The sequence below is a fragment of the Papaver somniferum genome, chromosome 11 (genome assembly GCF_003573695.1).
Source record: "Papaver somniferum cultivar HN1 chromosome 11, ASM357369v1, whole genome shotgun sequence".
NCBI classification, from domain to species: domain Eukaryota; kingdom Viridiplantae; phylum Streptophyta; class Magnoliopsida; order Ranunculales; family Papaveraceae; genus Papaver; species Papaver somniferum.
The window spans coordinates 2,609,714-2,631,745 of record NC_039368.1 but is presented as its reverse complement, the minus strand read 5'-3'; the positions used below and the strand labels follow the sequence as shown (position 1 = coordinate 2,631,745).

The 22,032-nt window shown below is 41.1% G+C and overlaps 1 pseudogene; it reads right to left on the bottom strand.

Annotated features, from left to right (window-relative positions):
• Nucleotides 1-4,839: 4,839 nt before the first annotated feature.
• On the bottom strand, nucleotides 4,840-5,757 carry LOC113323924 (annotated as a pseudogene).
• Nucleotides 5,758-22,032: the final 16,275 nt, after the last annotated feature.

Sequence of the window (22,032 nt, the reverse complement as noted above, 5' to 3'; positions counted from 1 at the left end):
GGTGAACATTTCTAAAGGTAATGAAGAATCAGATGATGCTTCTGATTTCTCACTAATTGTGACACCATCAGCTTGTGCTATTACAGATGGTACGTGGGTATTAGATACTGGAACAACATGTCATATATGTCCATATCGGGACTGGTTCTAAAGTTTTGAAGAGCTTGATGGGGAAGTACGTATGGGAAAAAATCATACCTGCAGGGTGATTGGGATTGGTAGTGTTCGTATCAAGATGCATGATGGTATGGTTAGATAGATGAAGGAGGTAAGATTTGTACCTGTCATAAAGAAGAATCTGATTTCATTCAGAACTTTAAAAGCTAAGGGCTATAAGATAGTCGCTGAAAATGGTGTTCTAAAGGTAATATCCGGATCTATGGTAATCATGAAGGTCAGACATCATCATAACTTGTATTACTTGATTGGGAGTACAACAATAGGGGATGTGTCTATTTCTGAACACAGCGAGAGAGCAGCTACCGAGAAGACGAATCAATGGCACACGAGACTTGCACATCCAGGTGAGAATTCGTTGCATAGGTTGATTCAACAAGACTTGTTGAAAGGTGTTATTGCCTGCAAGTTACCATTTTGTGAACATTGTGTTAAGGGAAAGAAAACAAGAACAAGCTTTGGCACAGCTATCCACAATACTAGTGGAGTTCTTGACTATGTTCACTCAGATGTTTGGGGTCCTTCCAAGAAAGCATCATTGGGAGGGAAACATTGGTTTGTGTCATTCATTGATGATTATTATAGGAGCGTATGGGTGTACACCATGAGGCATAAGAATGAAGTCCTAGAAATCTTTTTGAGGTGGAAAAGGGCAACTGAGACTCAAACTGGCAGAAAGATCAAAGTACTACGTTCGGGCAATGGTGGAAAGTACAAGAGTGATCCGTTCTTGTAAGTATGTCAGGATGAGGGGATAAAGAGGCACTTCACAGTTAAGAAGACACCGCAACAGAATGGGGTAGCTGAACGCATGAGTCGTACATTGATGGAGAAGGTACGATCTATATTATCTAATGCTGAATTAGGTAAAGCGTTTTGGGCTGAGGCAGTTTCGTATGCGTGCTTCCTCATTAATAGGTTTCATCAGCTGCATTAGAAGGTAAAACTCCTATGGAGAAGTGCTTTGGTAAACCATCTTATGATTATGACTCAATTCATATCGTTGTCCTGCGTGGTATCATGTAAGTGAAAACAATCTTGATAGTCGTGTTGTGAAAGGAATTTTTGTGGGTATGTAGAGTGGAGTAAAAGGGTTCAATATTTGTAATCCAGTTGAGAAGAAGATAGTCATGAGTATAGATGTCACATTTGATGAGATGTCTATGGTAAAGTCTTGGAGTTCTCGGCAAGTGGAGAACAGAAGCACCAATATTAATGAGCCTTTGCAGCAGGTGGAGATTGATGCAACTCCACCACTTCCAGTTAAGTCTGTATCTGTTCAGAATACATCTGAAGACAGTGGGTCTGCAAGAGAAGTAGCTACTGAATTTCCAAATGATAGTGACACTGTTGTGGAAGAGGAACAAGAGTCAGTAGAAGATACAAAAGCTACGGTCACGAAAACCATAGCAACCTGCAAACCGAGAAGATCAACCAGGAAGCCTGGTTGGATGAATGATTACATTACTTATGCATTACCAGTTGTTGAAGATGGTACTCCTACTTCCTATTTAGAAGATGTACGTAGTGCATAGTGTAAAGAATGGGAAGGTGCAATGCAGGATTATATGGAGTCTCTTTACAAGAATGACACATGGATTCTTAGGAAGCTTCCGAATGGTAAGAAAGACATAAGGTGCAAGTGGGTATATACTAAGAAACAAGGATCTTCGGTGAATCAAGTACGCTACAAGGCAAGGTTAGTTGCAAAAGGTTATTCCCAAAGAGAAGGGATTGACTTCAATGAGGTGTTCTCTCCGGTAGTAAAACACTCATCAATCCGTATTTTGTTGGCCTTGGTAGCACAATATGATTTAGACCTAGTTCAGTTAGATGTTAAGACGACGTTCTTACATGGGTATCTAGAAGAGGAGATCTATATGACTCATCCGAATGGGTTCAAAGTTGCTGGAAAATAAGATTGTGTATGCAAGCTGAAAAAATCGTTGTATGGGATGAAGCAGTCTCCAAGACAGTGGTCAATCTATTTCATCAATTTATGATTGGCCATACATACACAAGAAGTCACTACGACCATTGTGTATACTTCAAGAAGCTACATGATGGATCTTTCATATATTTGCTCTTGTATGTCGATGATATGCTGATTGCATCGAATAACAAGAAAGAGATCGATAATTTGAAGAGCAAGTTGTCATCTGAGTTTGAGATGAAAGATCTGGGAGAGGCTAAGAAGATTCTTGGTATGGAGATTGAACGTGACATAGAGAAGGGTAAGGTTTGTTTGTCTCAGAAGGCATATTTGAAGAAAGTGTTCCAGAAGTTTGGTGTCTACGAAGGAACTAAATCTGTAAGTACTCTCCTTGTTGCTCATTTTAAGTTGAATGCTAGATGGTAGCTTGATGTATACGATGGTATGTACAAGGCCATACATTTCACATGCAGTAAGTATGGTCAGCCGTTATATGCATTGTCCTGGCAAGGGACATTGGCATGTTGTGAAATGGATTTTGAGGTATCTTTATGGTACAGTTAATGTTGGCTTTGGAGTTTGTGAAGGATAGAAGTAACAATCAGTTGTGTATTGGGTATGTGGATTCTGAGGATTCTGTCTATGCTGGTGATTTGGACAAGAGACGTTCAACTACAGGGTATGTATTTACTATAGCAGGGGCACCAGTAAGTTGGAGATCAATCTTGCAGTCTACTGTAGCGCTTTCAACTAAGGAGGCGGAGTATATGGCAGTGACTGAGGCATTTAAGGAGGCTATATGGTTACAAGGTTTACTAGATAACTTAGGAGTTGTACAAGACCAACTGCATGTGCATTGTGATAGTCTAAGTGCAATTTATTTGGCTAAGAATCAAGTGCATCATGCTAGAACCAAACATATAGACGTACGGTTTCACTTTGTGAGAGAAATTCTTGAAGAAGAAGACATTGCACTTGTGAAGATCGATACCAAAGACAATCCAGCTGATATGTTGACTAAAATAGTATCTGGGATCAAATTTCGACATTGTACGAAATTGATCCACATCCTTCCATTTTGGTGAAAGGCCATTTTTTGGGTAGAGGTTCTTAGGAACCTGGTCGAGGTATTCTAGCAAGGCCATTTGAGAGAACTACGGTCGGGTTTGATTCTTATTGAGGATACGTAGGCAGCCAGTGATGGTTCAATCGACGTTGGAAGATGGAGGTGATTTTATCTATTGATCGTCTCATGCATGAATGCATGATCCGAGGTGGAGAATTGTTGGTAGGATGGTCAAGGACTAGATTAGGAAATCTAGTTGGTTAAGGAAACCAAGTACTTGTGTCCTAAGTATAGAATCTTAAGAGGTTTTCCTCTTAGAGCTAAGTTAGGAAATCCTATACTTGTAGGAAAGTAATCCTTGTTAAGGAATGTATCCAGTCATATTGATGTGTATAAATAGCCATAGAGAGAACTAGAGTAAAACACACCAGAACTAGAAAGAGTTCTCTTCTTCTCTGCTTGAGCTTTGTATATTCCAACCTAAATGGTGATATATAAAATTGTTATTCCTTCCCGAGGATTCAACCTCGTTAAATACTTTTTCTTCTTGTGTGTGAGATAGTGTTCTTGGCAATATTGAGCTACCTCGTAGTAGTGCAAACCTAAACGCTTCCGCAGGCTTTGGCGCAACACAATTATGGGGTCTTTCACCCCACATCCACCCCAAAAACATTCATACACTCGTTCACATGAACGAGTGGTTGGTAGTTGACACTAGACGGAGGACTGTCCCCGTCTAAGATTTTGTTTTACTTTTTATGTATTTAAATATAATGTTTCCCTCCATCACATTTTAAATTATAAATTTTGAGAAAGAAAATCGTAGAGGGGGACTGTCCCCCGTCCAAAACAAATATGATTCTTTTTTAAACATAAATTTTCCCCTCGCTTCGTTTTTTAATATAAATTTTGGAAAAAAAAATCTATACCGGTGACTATCCCCGTTTAGTGTGCCTTTACCAAATTTTTCATAGTAGGATTACTCCTTCAAATGAAGGAGTTCTCTTTCAAATGCACGAGTTAGTCTCAGAAATGAGACTACCCATGAGTAATGCTCTTAGAACTATTACGTCCAACCCCATATAAAATTAGTTATTCCAAAAATAAAAGAAATCATGAAAAAAAAATTGTTTTTTATTCAACGGTGCTAAGTTAGTGAAAAGAAAAACTAATTAAATTAAAAGAAAAACGGAAAATGGGTCATTTGTCCAAATATTTTTAAAACATGGTTCTAATGGACGAGTAAAAATTAGTATGTGTGAAATGGACACAAAAAATAACAAGGACGAAACTGGATTCATCCTGACTTAAACTTAAAAAATAGCGAGGATGAAACTGGATGCATCCTGATGTAAATTAAAAATAAGAAAAGGTATTTGAAAATGGGTAGGACGAAACTGTTTACATCCTGACAATTTTTACATTCTCGTCCATTTGAATAGTATCAAAATGTAGATGTCTTTTTCACCCAGAAATTCTTGATTTTGGTCTTTTTAACCAATTTTGTGAAAGAAAAACATGCAGCAAATATAAAAACTAAGCAGGAGAAATTAACGTGCAGTACCAATGCAAGGGATACAAGTCATTGCATTGTATTCTTTTCATAGACTATTTAAAAGCTACTGCTCATCCAATTACATAGAAGAGTACTCTCAAAGCTTTGTTAACCTTGTACTTTTTGAATCATGGCCGAAGCGAACCCCGTGAAACCACAGTAATTTGCCTCCAGTGCTTTCTCTGCTCTAAACAACATTGTGGTCTTCCACGCATGCATTTGGGTCATGTTTTCAAATTCCTTGACAGCATCAGTAAATTTTTCAGCATCTTCCTCATCCGCCGCAGCAGCCAAATCAATTAAAAGCTTGCACTCTCGAGTTCCTGTAAAAGTCGGATCGAGATCCTGATATTTCTCCAGTGCATTGTTAAGTGCGACAACACCATCTTTACAAAGTTGGCAAAGGCCAGCGCGGAGTAAGTATTCTTTCACACTGTACGTCTGAAGTTTATCCTTGAGAGACTGTTTTGCTATCTCTTCGTATATCCCAATTGCCTTCCGATATTGCTTCTGTTTGGCAGCAACTTCTGCAACTTTCTGCTTGCACTCATGTGCTGAAACGTTTATCTTCATCACATCTTCCCTATGGAAAAGATCAGCTGCACGTTCAAAGTAAGCAATAGCTTGGTCTACATTTTGTTGACCTTCACATAACTCTCCAATTTCTTTGCAATACTGAGCGGCCATGTTAAAGCTTCCGACTTTGATGAATTGCCTCACTGCCTCTTCTAAGCATGATATCGCTTCTTTTGGAGAAATCCAAATCTCTTTGTACGCATCTGCAGCATCAACATATGCTGAAGCAGCTTCATATCTGCTATCCAACTTCAGATGACAACCAGCCAATTTGATGTATGCGGCTGCAGCTCGATCTCATGCTTTGGCCTTTAGGAAATATTTGGCAGATTTTTCGTATAATTCAGCGGCATCTTCATATCTAGAATTAGAAGAGAATAAAGCCCAGCGGCCATTAGTCTTTTTTAGAGCTTTGTTCCAGAAATTTTCTCCTGCGGCTCGATCCCCCATATCTTACAACCTTTCGATTATCTTCTCCCTCTTCTTCTATCGATTACAACTTATATAAAAAAAAAGTTAGCCTTACGGCCTTATATTTATATGGGTAACAAACATAAGTTGGTCAGAATCTGAAAACGTAATTCTACTAGGCATTGGTCAGATTCCAAAAAACAGTTCGCCCACTTTTTCCTAGTAGAACTCTGAAAACTGAAAACAACAACAAGAAGAGAAAAACGTTAATTGATCCAACTTAGAGAGTTTCCTAAAACTCTCTACTTTGTCCACCGCAGGTTTTCTTTGCGAATGCCTGAGACTGTATTGCAGCATTTTAATGTTTTGGACACCATTGTGCATTTGTGCTATCAGGAAGAGGTAAGAAATTTGCACATCAACCATGAAAGTCGACTTCAGACTAAATTTTTTCCAATACCACTTTTTCTTATCATAAGAATCAATTACCATCATATCAATTCACTATCTGACTAATTATTCAAAGACTTACGATTTTCTGAGATGGAGCCGCAAGTCAATTGCTACTTTGGAATGCTGAACCACCATTCTGCGCCCCAAATTTTGACGTGACACCAACTTTGGAAGATTAATTTTCAGTCTCAGAAAACTAGGTTGTACATTGTTACAACTTGAATGGTGGATAACCCCGATTGTGATGGACATAGAAGATTGACGTTCACTCATTAGAATTGAGCGCTCACCAAGAAAACTTGACCACCTCCACCACCACTTGACAAAATCAAATCTAATGTATGGTCTCATTCCTCCAATATACAAATTACATTTGATTTTCTAACACTGGATGATACGTAGTGTAGTGTATCTTTTCAACATTCCTGCTGTTATGGATAATATTTGTCTACAGTGGTCTGAGGAAGACCCTTGCCAAAGTTGCGATCACGTCAGAATTTGGAATGGAGAATGGTGGTCGAGTCTTATAGGTGAGTATACAAAGTGGCGGTCAACATACAGGACAGTGGTTCTAGCACCACTGCCAACACCTCTTTGACTGGGAGTACGTAGAGCATGATCATCTTGCAAATGTTCCTACACGGCCGTATTTTCAGGAGTTCAATTTTGTGGTCTAGAATTATAGATTTGTTCTTGTTTTATATTTCCTCTTAGAATATTGTTATTTTTTTATTATAGCCAGGTTTTCTTTTGAAATTATTATAGCGAGGGTTTTATGCTCCTGGATGAAGTGTCTGGGAAAGCGATTTATTGCTCATCAGTTTTGACTTTTGGCAGATTATGCAAGACTCCAAAAGGCTTGGTTAGGAAAAAAATTACCATAACTTCATTTTTAATAAAGCCTGATAAGTGATTCTTTGCGAAGAAGTGCCATTGTTAAATTCCTGTAATTAATGTAGAATTCCAAGGTCCATCGAATATCAAAAACTGCCTAGTTATGAATTCTCAAACTAGATATCAGCTTGATTAATTGTATCAAAAGCTTGATTTTTTTAGGGATAATGTATTTGCAGAGTCATGGGGGCAGTTTCGATTTGTTCTTACCATTAACCACTGAAGGACTACGTAAGCTAGGAAGTAAAACAACTATTAGAATTTATCTCAGGAAACGACCATCTGCACACAAACCCACCCCTGTAGACACAACAACATTCAACAAAAAGAGGAAGACGGAGGGAGCAGAGTCTATTAAAGTGTTATTGCTTTCCAAGCAACATATTTTAAGTTAGAGAACTTCAGGAAAGACAGATCAAATGATAGAATAGCTATATTTCTTCTTTCTTACTTACAAATAAGAGAAACACCTCCGTCTGTCCTTATATCTATTGGTGGTTTCACCATAGAATACAAAAAGAACAGAGTTTCTAATTATAGACTTATAGTCTACCAAGTAAGACATCATTTTGGTTATAATTCCCTTCCGAGAAATAACTCATCAGCATTCATACAAGCAACTAAGTTTGATTCCATCACAAATAGAGTTTGATGAAAGAGAAAGGTCATGGTCTTATTCGGATGGAATGCAACTTTACCTTGGTGCTGAAGGTTTTAAATGGGTTGCGACATGCCCGTTGACACTTGCAACTGCATTGGAATGACTGTATTCTCGAGTACAATACCGGTCAGATGCACTCACAACTTCAGGGAAGGGAATGGTAGTGCTAATCCTTAAGAAAAGTATGGAGTAACTTCTGTTGGTCACACTTGGTGAGAAGTTCCACCTGTTGGTTAAAAGTCTTTTAAGAAGAGGAAAAAATAATAGAAAAGAAAAAGAATAGCATTTACTGAAGGTTTCTCTGTTTTGTTAAGCATAAAACGAAAAAAAGGAGGGTTTCTCTGTTGGTCGCAGCAGCGTGTTGAAGAGGTAACGTGGATATATTATTTGCATTTTCAAGTTAGTTTTCAGCTTAGGTTGTCTTTCAAAATATAAGTGGTTCCTGAACCCAAAGCGTTTAGGGTATTAAAAGCTTGATTTTTAGAGTAATGGCTTCAAGTTTGTATCTGGAGAGACATGGGAAGAGTTTTGATTTGTTCTTAACATTAACCATTGAAAACATATGTAAGCTAGGAAGTAAAATTAACATGTGAATGTTGTATCGTGAATTGTACATAGTCAGAAGATTGTGAAATTCTAAAACCGTTTCATGCTTATTTGATTATCGCTATTAATATTTTAGTCTCCAAGGGTCTGCGGATAAAGAAAAATTGTGGGTAAGATCACTTTCAGTAATGGCAGACGAGTCTTTTCTAGAGACAGGTTTGTGAAACAAACGGAAGGATTTGTTAAGATCTGCAAGCTAAGAGTGTATACTGTCTGCCCCTTTTTGGTTCAGTTCCTGCGACTCTTAAGTTATTTCTCAAATGAGCATTGTGTCATCTGCTATGTATATGTCATGGATTACTAGTTGCATGCTTTTCATCACTATGGTGCATGCTTTTGTATAGGAATTTTATTTACTGATTGTAGACTGCAATCGATCTCTCTTTGTGATGGAACCAAACTTAGATTCTTGTAAAAATACACTGATGTGTCATTTTTCGGTGCACAATTGTAATCAAAATAATGTCTTCTATCACAGTAGATCATAATTAAGAACTCTGTTCCTTTTGTATATTCTTCTAAACAAGGACAATGGGAACTATTGTCCTCATGGACGGGCAGGTCCAGGCCCACCTTGCCGATCCTAACACAGATTATAAAAATAGAAATACAGGTAAACCCTAAAAAAAAAAAGACATGGAAGAATCCGCAATGAAGAATAGCAAATCCAATGATGGAGAGTAGTGAATTCAGTGCCAGAAGATATCATGTTCGAGATATTCGTCCGTATCCCATTGAAATCAATATTCGAATACAAGTTACTTTCTAAACAATGTCTCTCAATACTTTGTAACCCCATCATGTTCATCAGTACTTGGATGAAAACGAATAACTACACACCATGGACAGCACTTATTCAAGATCGTAATATCTCTGCGGGAGAATTTCTTTCCACTTTTTCACTAACAGGATACTCGAAATTCACGTCTAATTATGACGGGTTTTCCTTTGAGTTTCTTACATCCAAAATATATCCATCAAAGTTATATATTTTATCTTCAAATAATGGTTTAGTTTTATGTGCAACAACCAAACATTATCAAACAAAATACTACGTTTGTAATCCACTCATGAAAACATCCGTTTTACTACCGGAACCACCAACTTATAAAATGGCTGCATTGTGTAGTTTAGTGTCGGATTCATCATTAAGATCTTCATCTTCCACTAGTAGTACTACAGGTTACCATGTTATTTGTATCCCTCAATTCTCCGCTGAAAAAAGAACATTTGACCTCGAAATATACTCTTCAAAATCAGGCGAATTGAATGGCTATGAAGTTCACTATGCCCATGTTTGAGGGTGAAAACAGTTTCTGCTGGTTTCGGTAATTTTGTGTATTGTGGGTGAGAAACGAGTCTAAACCCTAAACAATGTACTGCAAGGGAGTACTTTAGATTCGAGAGATCAATCTGTACAAATCCGTCCTAAACCAAGAAATGGTCGTTCAAGACTTGCTTCGGTAACAAAGTGAAGGAGAAGGGTTGGTTTTGGGGAGGGAAGCGAAGAGAGTGTTGAGATCAGAATAGTTGATTCTGGAAGAGTAGTTGTTCGAAAACTTGTATCAGAAATTGGAAAGCTAACAGATGGAAAAGCTAACAAATGTTTTCTGAGTGTTGCATGTTTCTGACCAAAACTTGTTTTTGGTGGAAATAGGTGAGACCTATTTATACAAGTCGCAACGAAACGTATCCTGGCCTCGTAAGAAGTGGAAACGGTTGGGTAATGGAAGAAAGCAGTAACGGGTAACGCCTCGAATTGATGTTTCCATAATGAAGGAAACATTTCACCATTAATTCTTGTATTTACTAATCGCCTCACTCTTATGACACTTTCCTGTAACGGGCGTATTGCACGCCGCACGTTGTAAATCGCCAGACCAATACCCTGATGAGAATCCCCCAATTTGTGACATGTTTCGATGTCTCGAGTGTTTTCGTGGAAAACGTGTAGCATGCTGCTATTTTTTGGCAAGTTAAAATTGAGAGGCTTACCGGTTCGATAACGAACTTGTACGGATGAGATTTGCATCTCAGAAGGAAGGGTATCCGTTGATTGTTGCAACCTTTCATTTGGTAGCCAGCGACATGGAGGCATGGCCGTCATGGATTTGGCGTGGCCAAATTAAGGTTTTAGCACCGTGGGCATGAGTTGGCACCGTAGCCAAGGGATTTCCACAAGTCGTTTGGTGGTAAGTTTGTACGGCTGAGATCCACATCTCAGGAGGAAGGGTAGTTGTTGATTGTTGCAACCTTCCATTTGGCATCCAGCGGTATGGAGGCATGGACTGCATGGCTTTGGGGTGGCCAAATTAGGGTTTTGGCAGCGTGGCCAGGAGTTTGCACCGTAGCCAAGATATTGCCACAAGTCATTTGGTGGCAAGTTTGTACGAATGAGATCTGCATCTCTGGAGGAAGGGTAGCCGTTGATTGTTTCAACCTTCCGTTTGGCATGCCAGTGACATGGAGGCATGGCCAGCATGGCTTTGGCGTGGCCAAATTAGGGTTTTGGTACCATAACCAAGATTTGGGCACCGTAGCCAAGAGATTGCCACAAGTCGTTTGGAGGAAAGTTTGTACGGCTGAGATCTTCATCTCAGGAGGAAGGGTAGCCGTTGATTGTTGAAACCTTTCGTTTGGAAGCCAGCGGCATGGAGGCATGGCCGGCATGGCTTTGGCGTGGCCAAATTAGGGTTTTGGCACCGTGGCCAAGAGTTGGCACCGTGGCCAAGAGATTCTCACAAGTCGTTTGATGGCAAGTTTGTACGGCTGAGATATGCATCTCAGGAGGAAGGGTAGCCGTTGATCGTGGATACCTTCCGTTTGGCAGCCAGCGGCATGGTTGGATGGCCGGCGTGGATTTGGCATGAAGTGGTGCCGCTGGCAGTGTGGGGCTTGGAAGAGAGTCGCTTGCGGCTTGGAAGGGAACGTACGAATTGGAAGGGAAACGCTTGCGGCTTGGAAGGGAGCCGCTGGCAGCGTGCGGATTTGGCTAAATTAGGGTTTGGTATGCTGAAACCCTAATTAGCGTCCTTTAGTAGAATCACCGTAGAATTCTCGTACAACTCGGATTTACGGTCCTCCCCTCCATTATGCACGGAAAAGAATTTCATATATCTCCACGCGGGAATATTTAGGTTTTGACCTCGTTCAAGAGGTGAAAACAGCTCGAAAGTAAAACTCAAGAAGAATTCAAGAGGGATGTTGGCAGCCAGCGGCATGGTGGCATGTCCGGCATGGCTTTGGCGTGGCCAAATTAGGGATTGGCATTGGTCCAGAAATTTCCACGCGTTTGGTGGCGAATTTGTACGGCTAATATTTGCATCTCAGAAGGAAGGGTGGTCGTTGATTGTTGCAACCCTTCGTTTGGCATCCAGCGGCATGGAGGCATGGCCGGCATGGCTTTGGCAATATTTTATGCACGACCAAATTAGGGTTTAGCCGGCATGGATAGCATGCCTGGCATGCCATTGGCGTGGCTGGCAGTGTTGTCATGCCTTTGGCGCGGAGATGTGGCGGGCATGGCATGCCATTTGCACGATGGTGCGGCTGGCATGGTTTGCATGCCTTTGGCGCGGAGATATGGATAGCATGGCATGCCATTGGCACGATGGTGCGGCTGGCATGGTTGGCATGCCATTGGCGCGGAGATGTGGCTGGCATGGCATGTCATTGGCACGATGGTGCGGATGGCATGGTTGGCATGCCTTTGGCGCGTAGATGTGGCTGGCATGGCATGCCATTGGCACGATGGTGTGGCTGTCATGCTTGGAATTCCTTTGGCGCGGAGATGTGTCTAGCATGGAATGTAATTGGCTCGATGGTGGGTCTGTCATGGTTGGCATGCCTTTGGCACGGAGATGTGGCTGGCATGGCATTCCATTGGCACGGTGGTGCGGCGGGCATGGTTGACATGCCTTTGACGCGGAGATGTGGATGGCATGGCATGCCATTGGCACGTTTGGCTAGTATACGCGGATGGCATGTGCATAGATGATGCCAGTCAGTACCGAGGGCTCTGCCATGGAGCATGGCATATACATAAAAAAGGTACCCCGGTAATTTTACGTAGACATGTTGAATGGTTCAATAAATGTGCTAGTGGCGACATTATTACTCACGTGTGTCGTCACTGTTTGACTAATGTTTTACGATTTTAACCCTAAGCTAAAAACCACCATCAACATTAAGTCCCCTCCTTAGCTCGGAACAGGGGCTTTGTTGCGAGGTAAGCATAAGATGGTGACACACAAGGACAAAATCGAAGCGGCAAGTCATGAAAAGATGGTCAGGAAGATCCGGCTAACCTTTTTCGAGAGGTAAGGAGAATTCATGATTCTTGTGTTGGTGGCTAGCTAGGACACAGAGTGGTAGTGGTGGTTACTGGTCAGGATGCAAACAGTTGGCGTCATCTTGGCTAGGCTAGGGAACACGTAGTTGTTGGCGTTGCTGGCTTGGTTTGGCAAGACATTGGCATGGTGTGGCTTTAAACGGAGCCGCTGCCATTGGTCGGCTTGGCCGTGGTTCTGCTAGCCCGGATGTGGAAACTGTCTTCGGTCCAGGTGGAGACTTGCTTCAGTCCGCGGAATGGTGGAAACTGGCTTCAGTCTCGTGGAAGGATGACGACTAGCTTCAGTTCCGTGGAAGGATAACGACTGGCTTCAGTTCCGTGGAAGGATGACGACTGGCTTCAGATCCGTAGAAGGATGGGAACTGATTTCGGAACTTCGGCTACAAACGGTGGTGATGGCGCCTGGCAACTTTGTCTAAATTAGGGTTTGGCATGCCGAAACCCTTATTAGCGCTCCTTACTAAAATTGTTGTAGAATTATCGTACGAAATCGGATTTTGACGGTCCGCCCCTCCATTCTAAACGGAAACGAATTTCCTATCTCCGTTCGCGGGAATATTTAGGTTTTGAGCTCGTTTAGAAGGTGAAAACAGTCCGACAACAAAACTCAGGAAGAATTAATGAATGCAGGTCAAAATGAAAGAAACTCATATATTAAGGAATATGGGGAACCAAAAGAATTCGCAAATATACAGAAAGAAGGAATAAATGTACAAGTATTACAGAAGATCAAAGAAAGAAACAAAGACTACTTCTTAGTTGATCCTTCATCATCTTCATCAGACCTGTTCCCTTCTTCGTCTGCATCATAACTTTTATCTCCATCATAATCTTCATCACCATCAGATTCTTCATCATCAGCTTCGCTATCAGAGATAGTCATACTAGGAATGTTCTTTGGGATCTCCTCCAAGATACAAGGATAATCAGAGTGAGGAATACTATGGTCATCACAAACCATTTGAATAGTTTGATTGCGAAAATGCAGAGCGTCGTTCCTAAAGTTCTCAACAATGATCTTGATTTGATTCTTTAATCTAGAATACTTGTCGTTGCGAGAAGAAAGATTCTTTGCGAGTTCCTCTTTTTCAGCTTCAAGTTCCTCAATTCTTTCGCGATATCTACTTTCAGAATCTGCGAGCAAAATGCAATCAATTAATAACTTGATGAAAATTCATAAGAAACAAAAGATTAGTGAAGAAGAACAGTTAATAACCTTATCTGTCATAAATCATATCTCTAATCAAGGTTGTATGTTCAACTTGAAGATTAACATTTTCGCAGCCCAAGCGAATTCATCCTCATTATTTACAAGGAGACAAGAACGAATTTGGTTTTCCCTTTCGCAGAGCTCGATATTCTTGCGGTTAGCTTCATATCGTTCAAGTTGAACTTCAATAAGGGTCTCTTGGAATTTCGCCAAAGCCTTAGCACCTTGATCAGAGATGCGATCCTTATCATCTATGAGACCGCTAATTTTGGTTCTTAGATCATTGATTTTCTCTTTAGAATTAAGAAATAAACGCTTAAATCGGTTGGCTAAGCTTAATCTAGATCTATGGTCAATCTCTAAGAGGCGAAATTTGGATCTCAGTTCATTCAGAGAAAGAGATGAAATTTTTTGCGGGCCCGAGGTGGCATAGTCGCGCCCAGTCATCTATTCCCGTTCATGGGGAAAGAAGGAATCTTTATTCTGTTCAAACTCTAGAAACTCCGTCCTCATGAAAAGAGGTATCGACCCTCTTCTGTTTTCTGTTGCTCGTCTGGATCCGTGCTTTCTCTTGCAGTGTCTCTCCAGTGGATTCCAAAATTTTCCGAACTCCATTGCATTCTTGGGATGGATGGATTAAATATATGATCGGAAACGATCATGTCAGGGATAATCTTAGGGATTGTGTTTGCGTTGTCGGTCCATCCTTGACTTTAGGTTGTTCAGGGTATGGACCTTCTGATCGCGATGATGATATGATGTGGATGATTGTATGGTAGAAATCTTCCGAAGCTATAGAATGAAATAGATGAGTTGGGAGACATCACGTTGCCGATGTTCTTATATCAAGTCTTCAAGGACTTTGTTCCAAGAGACATCCTTCGAACCAGCTTCTGAATCTTGGACTATCGCATTGAATGGAATGTGGTGAGCAGTCCCAAGTTATATTTCTGTTAGATACGATGACATGGCCGAATATGTGAATATATCTTTGTGGCGTGCTTTTGGAGTCTTCGATGCACATGCACGACTTCATGTTGAGAAATTCCCGCGGCTTGTAAAACTTCGGCAGTGATGATGTTGAAATCAGAAATAACCAGGTTGAGGGGAGTGAAAGCGTCCCATGCTGGTAGTCCCCATGTGTAACCTACTTTCATTGCATTGCCTTGAATCCATGTCGACGGGATTTGATACAAGCTTATTGTCCTCTTCTGGATGTGACGTTGGGATGCTCAGGATATCACATAGACGAAATATTCTGGATAGCGAAGAGGTAGGAATGAGAGAGTTATGTTGTTTATCATGGCTCCCTCTGTTTCTTCAAGAAAATGTTTCAGCCACGTCTCTGGAGTTATCTCATGAGTCCTTGATGGTCGTCGGGATGGACGGCGATGAGCAGTCCCCGGTCGCATTTTTCTTTAGTTTCTAAGGTTGTTTTCCTCTGAGCAGGCTTGGGATCCATCGCGGCCTCATAAAGTGTTGAAGGCGTCTTATAGACAGAGATGTGATGATATTATCGCGCTACACCCTTGAAGAGTAGATGACCTTGTTGTGGCTATGGACTTTGGTTGACTGTGTCTTCTGAGCTTTGACAGTGAAGGGATTCCGTGTGGATCGTCAGTCCCCAAGTATGGTTTACATGTTTCCATCTTGTAAGATCAGTGGGTTGACCATGATAAAGACATCACCATCATGCGTTCGTACAAGATATTTTGTTGCTTCTTCCACATTAAACTAAAATATGGAGGAGTACGGGTTACCTTTGTAGTGATTGCTGCTGCGGTGAAGTTTGGCTAGTACCAACAAATGAGCGGCAACAGTTCTTGGTAGCAGATGTAATCAGTGGAGACTACATCGTCGTGGGAACAAAGTAGGTTGACTGGAATTGTATGGGCATTTATGGAAGTAAAAGGATTGGTTGGATGTGTAAGCGAGCAAAGTGTATATGATCACAAGTTTTGGCAGGATGGATCAAAAGGAGGCCATGACTACGAATATTGGTTGGCTACGATGATGATCCTTGACATGGGGAGTGTGGTGGCACGACCCTTTGCAGGAAGGACTGGCGGCCACGGTACAATCCTTAGCATGAGCGAGCGGCGTTGAAGCGGCTTCGGCTCTTGGAGAGGATGTTGAAACTTAAGAAGCCAAACGCTGAAGCTTCGGCTTCGGATCCTGGAGCAGCTTATGGAGAGAACGTTGAAGCGGAGCGGCTGCTGGAGCGAACGTTGAAGCGGAGCGGTTGCGTCAATCAGCGTGCTATCAAACTGGACACCCTTCAAGCGAACAGTAGTTAGGAGTCCCCAGTTCCATCTATCAATCGTGCTTTCCAGAGAGAGGTTGGGGTTTGGGAAAGGCTTCTCTGGATGGAAACAACTGCTTTCCTGATGCAGTGCGGTTGAGGGATGTAAATATGTCTTGACGTTGCGCCTTGGGGAAATATAGAATCTCATATAAGTGTTTCATCATAGACAGCACGATTGTTTGGGCGAAGTCCCCAGAAATCATGCATCTCCTGACAGGAAGAGAGTCTTTGTGAACTCAGGAGGGTTGCTGATTTTCTTTGCCTCGATTTTGGAGAAGTCGTTCCTGATCTTCACCTGTGATTAAATTGGATTGCTGATTCCCTTATACTTGGCGTTCAAGAGCAACGCGATACTCTTCGTCTATAAACGCACGTCCTGCTGAAGTGCCTGCACCGGATGTTAACAGTACTCCTTGCCATCTCCATTTGGGGTTGACGTGACTCTTGTGGTGGACGCTCTGTTACTTTATTGAGAAAAATATGTATCTCTTTATGTGGTGTAGCCATGTCTGTCTAAGCCTTACGGGATCCTTTCATCTTTCCATCAAATCAACAGCGGTAAAAAGAGGTCGCCTTCTTCTGGCTCCTCCAATCTCTCGTCCTGATGGTGGAGTAGCAGCGGCTCTGGTGACGGTTGGGGCTGTCACACTTGAAGAAACGTTGGGGGTGGCGGAAGCGGCTCTGGCTCTGGTGATCGGAGGTGTAACGCCTAAAGGGACATTTTCAGCGTCTCTGGTGTTGACAGGTGGCGTATTAATATCACTTTGTTATGAGGAATGAAGAATCTTTGATCATTGCATTCGCGGCTTTGCATAAATTTGGTTTGGCCATTGAGTGTTGGCCTTAGCGCTGCAACTTTGGCTACTGATCGGTAGTGGTGGCACTGCAACTTGTTCCATGAGACGGTGCTCTGGCTGGCTATGGAAAGGGGGATGGCACTGCCCCGTCCGGCTAAGGAATGGCCCACGGCGCTGCTGGATAGGACGCGAGCTGTTGGCGTCGGATTGACATGGAGCCTCCGGTGTTGGTTTTGAAGTGGAGCCGCTAGCATTGGCTCTGCGTGCGCCATATTGGCTTGGTGAGCCGTCAACGTCGTTGGCTCGGCTTGGGACGCGGAGCTGTTGGTGCAATCGCCTATGGGCGGATAAGTTGCGCTGGAAGGGTGCAAGCTGCTGGCGATGGAAAGATGTAAGTTGTTAGCGCTGGAAAAGATGCAAGCTGCCAGCGCTGGAAGGACGCAAAATGTTAGCGCTGGAAGAGATGCAAGCCGCCGGGGCTGGAATGATGCAAGATGTTAGCACTGAAAAAGATGCAAGCTTCCGGCACTGGAAGGACGCAAGTTGTTAGCGCTGGAAAATATGCAAGCTGCCGGCGCTGGAAGGACGCAAGTTGTTAGCGCTGGAAAAGATGCAAGTTGCCGGTGCTGGAAGGACGCAAGCTGTTAGCGCTCGTATTATTGGCTTCGTTTCTATGTCTTGCTGTTAGCGGCAGAGTGGTAGCAATAAAGCAGGCAGAGATATTCCAGGTACGTATCTCCGTGTTTCTTCTTTCTGTTTGCTCTTCTGTTGTTGGTGCAAACCCTAGCCATAGGCATGTCCATCGTAGTTTTATGGGCGACGCCGTCCTGACCGCGAGAAATCCCCAGTCACTCATTGTCGTGTGATAACTGGTAACTGAGCCGTTTGGTGACTGAGCCATTGATCCCCGAGCGGATCGTTTGCTTTCACTATCTTAGAATCTTGGTTAAAGAATGAAATCGGGAATTGGAAATTGATATTGTAACCGAAATATTAATCTCTTACTGTGGTCGTCAATTGTTTGAGAGGGAAAACAGTTTCTGCTGGTTTCGGCAATTTTGTGTGTTGTGGGTGAGAAACGAGTCTAAACCCTAAACAATGTACTGCAAGGGAGTACTTTAGATTCGAGAGATCAATTTGTACAAATACGTCCTAAACTAAGAAATGGTCGTTCCATACTTGCTTCGGTCACAAAGTGAAGGAGAAGGGTTGGTTTTGTGGAGGGAACCGAAGAGAGTGTTGAGACCATAATAGTTGATTCTGGAAGAGTAGTTGTTCGTCGACTTGTATCAAAAAGTGGAAAGCTAACAAATATTTTCTGAGTGTTGTATGTTCCTGACCAAAATTATTTTTAGTGGAAATAGGTGAGACCTATTTATACAAGTCGCAACGAAATGTACCCTATCCTCGTAAGAAGTGGAAACAGTTGAGTAATGATAGAAAGAGGTAACAGGTAACGCCTGGAATTGATGTTTCCATAATGAAGGAAACGTTTCACCATTACTTATTGTATTTACTAACCGCGTCACTCTTATGACACTTTCCTGTAACGGGCGTATTGCACGCCGCACGCAGTAAACCGCCATACCAATACCCTGATGAGCATCCTCCAATTTGTGACATGTTTTGATGTCTCGGGTGTTTTCTTGGAAAACGTGTAGCATGTTGCTATTGTTTGGCAAGTTAAAATTGAGAGGCTTGCCGGTTTGGTGACAAACTTGTACGGCTGAGATCTGCATCTTAGAAGGAAGGGTAGTCGTTGATGATTGCAACCTTCCGTTTGGCAGCCAGCGGCATGGAGGCATGGCCGGCATGGCTTTGGCGTGGATAAATTAGGGTTTTGGCACCGTGATCGTTGGCACCATATCCAAGAGATTTCCAAAAGTCGATTGGTAGAAAGTTTATGCGGCTCAGATCTGCATCTCAGGAGGAAGAGTAGCCGTTGATCGTGGTTACCTTCCGTTTGGAAGCTAGCGGCATGGTTGCATGGCCGGCATGGATTTGGCGTGAAGTGGAGCCGCTGGCAGTGTGTGTCTTGGAAGAGAGTCGTTTGCGGCTTGGAAGGGAATTTCTTGTAGTGTGCGGCTTGGAAGGGAGTCGCTTGCGATTTGGAAGGGAATCTCTTGCGTCTTGGAAAGGAATCGCTTGCGGCTTGGAAAACGATTAAAATTAAATAAAAATTAAATTACAGAGAGGGAATTGGAATTATGAAAGGTGATAAGCGTAGTAAAAAAGATATTGTAAAGTTATAAAACTGGTGATGAAAAGTAAGAAGAAGGAAAGAAAAAATTACAGTAGCAGAAGAAGAAAAGAAGAAGCAAAAAAAAGAAAGAAGAAGACAAAGTAATAATAAAAAGAGAATTTACTCTCTGTTCGCGAGACCTTATCTCATCAATGCGGGGAGTAAAAGGATAAAAGAAAAAAGACTTGTCAGATAGTAAATGGACGAGAAGAGACGTGTGGCTCAAGAAAACCTAAATTCTGGAAGAATGTCGGTAAGTTGGAATTCGAAAGGATGAGCGTGTGCGATATTTTAAATTGAAAATTTCTCATTTAGCTCATTGAGAATAAAGAACGAAATGAGAAGAGAAAAATGTAGGAGTGAAATATCGCATGACTATAAACTATGCGAATTACTAAAGCTATCATCGCACACAGCCAAACCAAGATGACGTATCAGATGATATCAACATAGTCATAAGTAAAGAGTGAGGATATGCGCGAAGCAAGTAGAGTCTGGGAATGTAACTGATATATGTGTGTGATAGTGACGCACAGTAATTCCAAAAATAGGGGACAACTTAGCTGTCATCCACTATGTAAGACCCTATATAAAGGCAAGTGTGTCATGTAACAGGAGAGAAATCTTTTTAAAATCCTTGGTCAAGAAATTAGGAGAGAGAAAGTCTGTGTAAATGAAACTTAGGGTTTCATATCACTTTGTAATTGATTTTGAGATCTTGACATAATAAAATGATAATTTCTACTATGATTACTTAGTAATTCATAGATTCTTATACTGTGTAGTTATAGGATTTCCTGCAACTACAGATTCACTGAATTACCAATAATATTTACGAAGCAAACAAAACAATGTCTCGGAGAGATAGATGAGAAAATTATTGTTATGTATCTTGATGAGCGTGACCGGTTAAGAATTAGGGGACCTGAAGAAGACGGTAGCAATACCTATAATTAGATTTCTAAGACTGTCAAATACGGAAACAGGTTGTGCACTCTAGCTTTTGATGGAGTTAACAAGAATATTGTGATTATCAATTGCGTGTTGAGCAAGAGTGAAGCCTGCAATCTCAGAACTGAAAAAATTGTTCAAGAGTGAAGCCTACAATCTCAGAACTAGAAAATCCCTTAAATTGGGAGGCCTTAGAGTCCCAAAAAGATGGTCAACATTTAGGGCAGTGGTTCTAGTACCATTGCCAACGTCACTTTGACTCAGAATAATTAGGGAATGATCATCTTGCATACACTCCGTACTGCCCAATATTTTTCAGCAGGAGTTTACTTTATTTTATTTTTTTGTTATTTTTTTCCTCCTGTTGATAACTTGGTTTTTTTTTAAAGCATTTATGTTAACTGGAATTGATATTTCTGTTAATAAATTGATGATGCACTTTACGGTAATGTACTGCACATTACAGTAATAATGTAATAGATGTTGTAGCTTTGAAAATGGGTACTACAGTAAAAGAACAATACCCGTTCATTTTTTGTTGGAATGTAGAGTCTTATAAGAAGGATACGCCATCAAAATATTAGACTTAAATTCATTATTGTTTGGGTTTTGCGGATATAATGATACAAATCTTGTCCGACCTTGTCCATCTAAGAGTGTCTATGGATCCTCATTATACGTCTTGTCATGCATCAAAGTTTAAGATAAGGAGATTCTTGTAACCATGTTACAAGATTATTTGGCTTCAAAGTAGAGTATTTGCATTTGAATCCTATTATTGGGGCTTAAAAAGGATGGGTTTTTGGGAGCTTTATGTGGTCATGAAATAACAACTCATAGGACCCCTTGTCTATCCTTCTTTCTAATGTCTAATCTACCCTTAATTTGATTAGTGCTAATTAAAGTGATTAAGCTAACTAATCAGTCTTAGTGAATCGATTAGACTAATCAAAACATAAATCTTTTGCAAATCAAAACTTGGTTTGTTTAAGTGTTGAAGAAGGAAAAATGGTGATTTTGATGAAATTCTTTTGACAAATTTTGAAGAAAAATGATGAAACCCTTCATCACAAAACTCAAGATAACCTTGTAATCAACTCCCAAAATCAATTTAATCAATTCAAATACGTCGAAAATCTGGATAAAATCTTGAATTTTCTACTGTAACGGCTGGAAAAATGGGTCAACTCGGTTGAAATTGAACAAAACGGTTGGGATATTAGGAACTCCCAGCCGTGAAAACAAAAACCGGTTGGGATATTAGGAACTCCCAGCCGTGAATTTAAAAAATGGATGGGAATTACGAACTTCTGGCCGTTATTGTTCCCAAAATAACCCGAGCCTTCATTACGGCTTGGTTTACATAAATGTCTCGTCCGTAATTAGATTTGAAAAGTTGAGAATTTTTTTGATTCAACATGAATTCTTAATACAATTGAAAATTACTAATACTTTCATTAAATAGACCACAATAAAACTCATTACATGCTTAATATATCCCCATTACAAAGTTGGTTTTAATAACATCCCTTTCGATGTATCAAGAAATCTTTGATGATGGTCATTTGAGCTTCGAAGTTCAAATTATAACCTTTCCATTTTCTCCATTCCTTCTTAGCTTGAGCTACGACTTCTTCATCAGTCTCACCTCTAAGTGTAAGTTGCTTGCACATACGAAGTAAAGCCATATACTCTTCCACTTTTTTGCGTATGTTTGAGAATCGAAGATACAATTCAATCCCATCGCAGTTGTTAGTGTCACTTGTTTCACTACAAAAACTTTCAAAAATATTTTTCCAGTAAGATTGACTTGGTACACCACCATTCCTTCGTTCTTCTCCCTT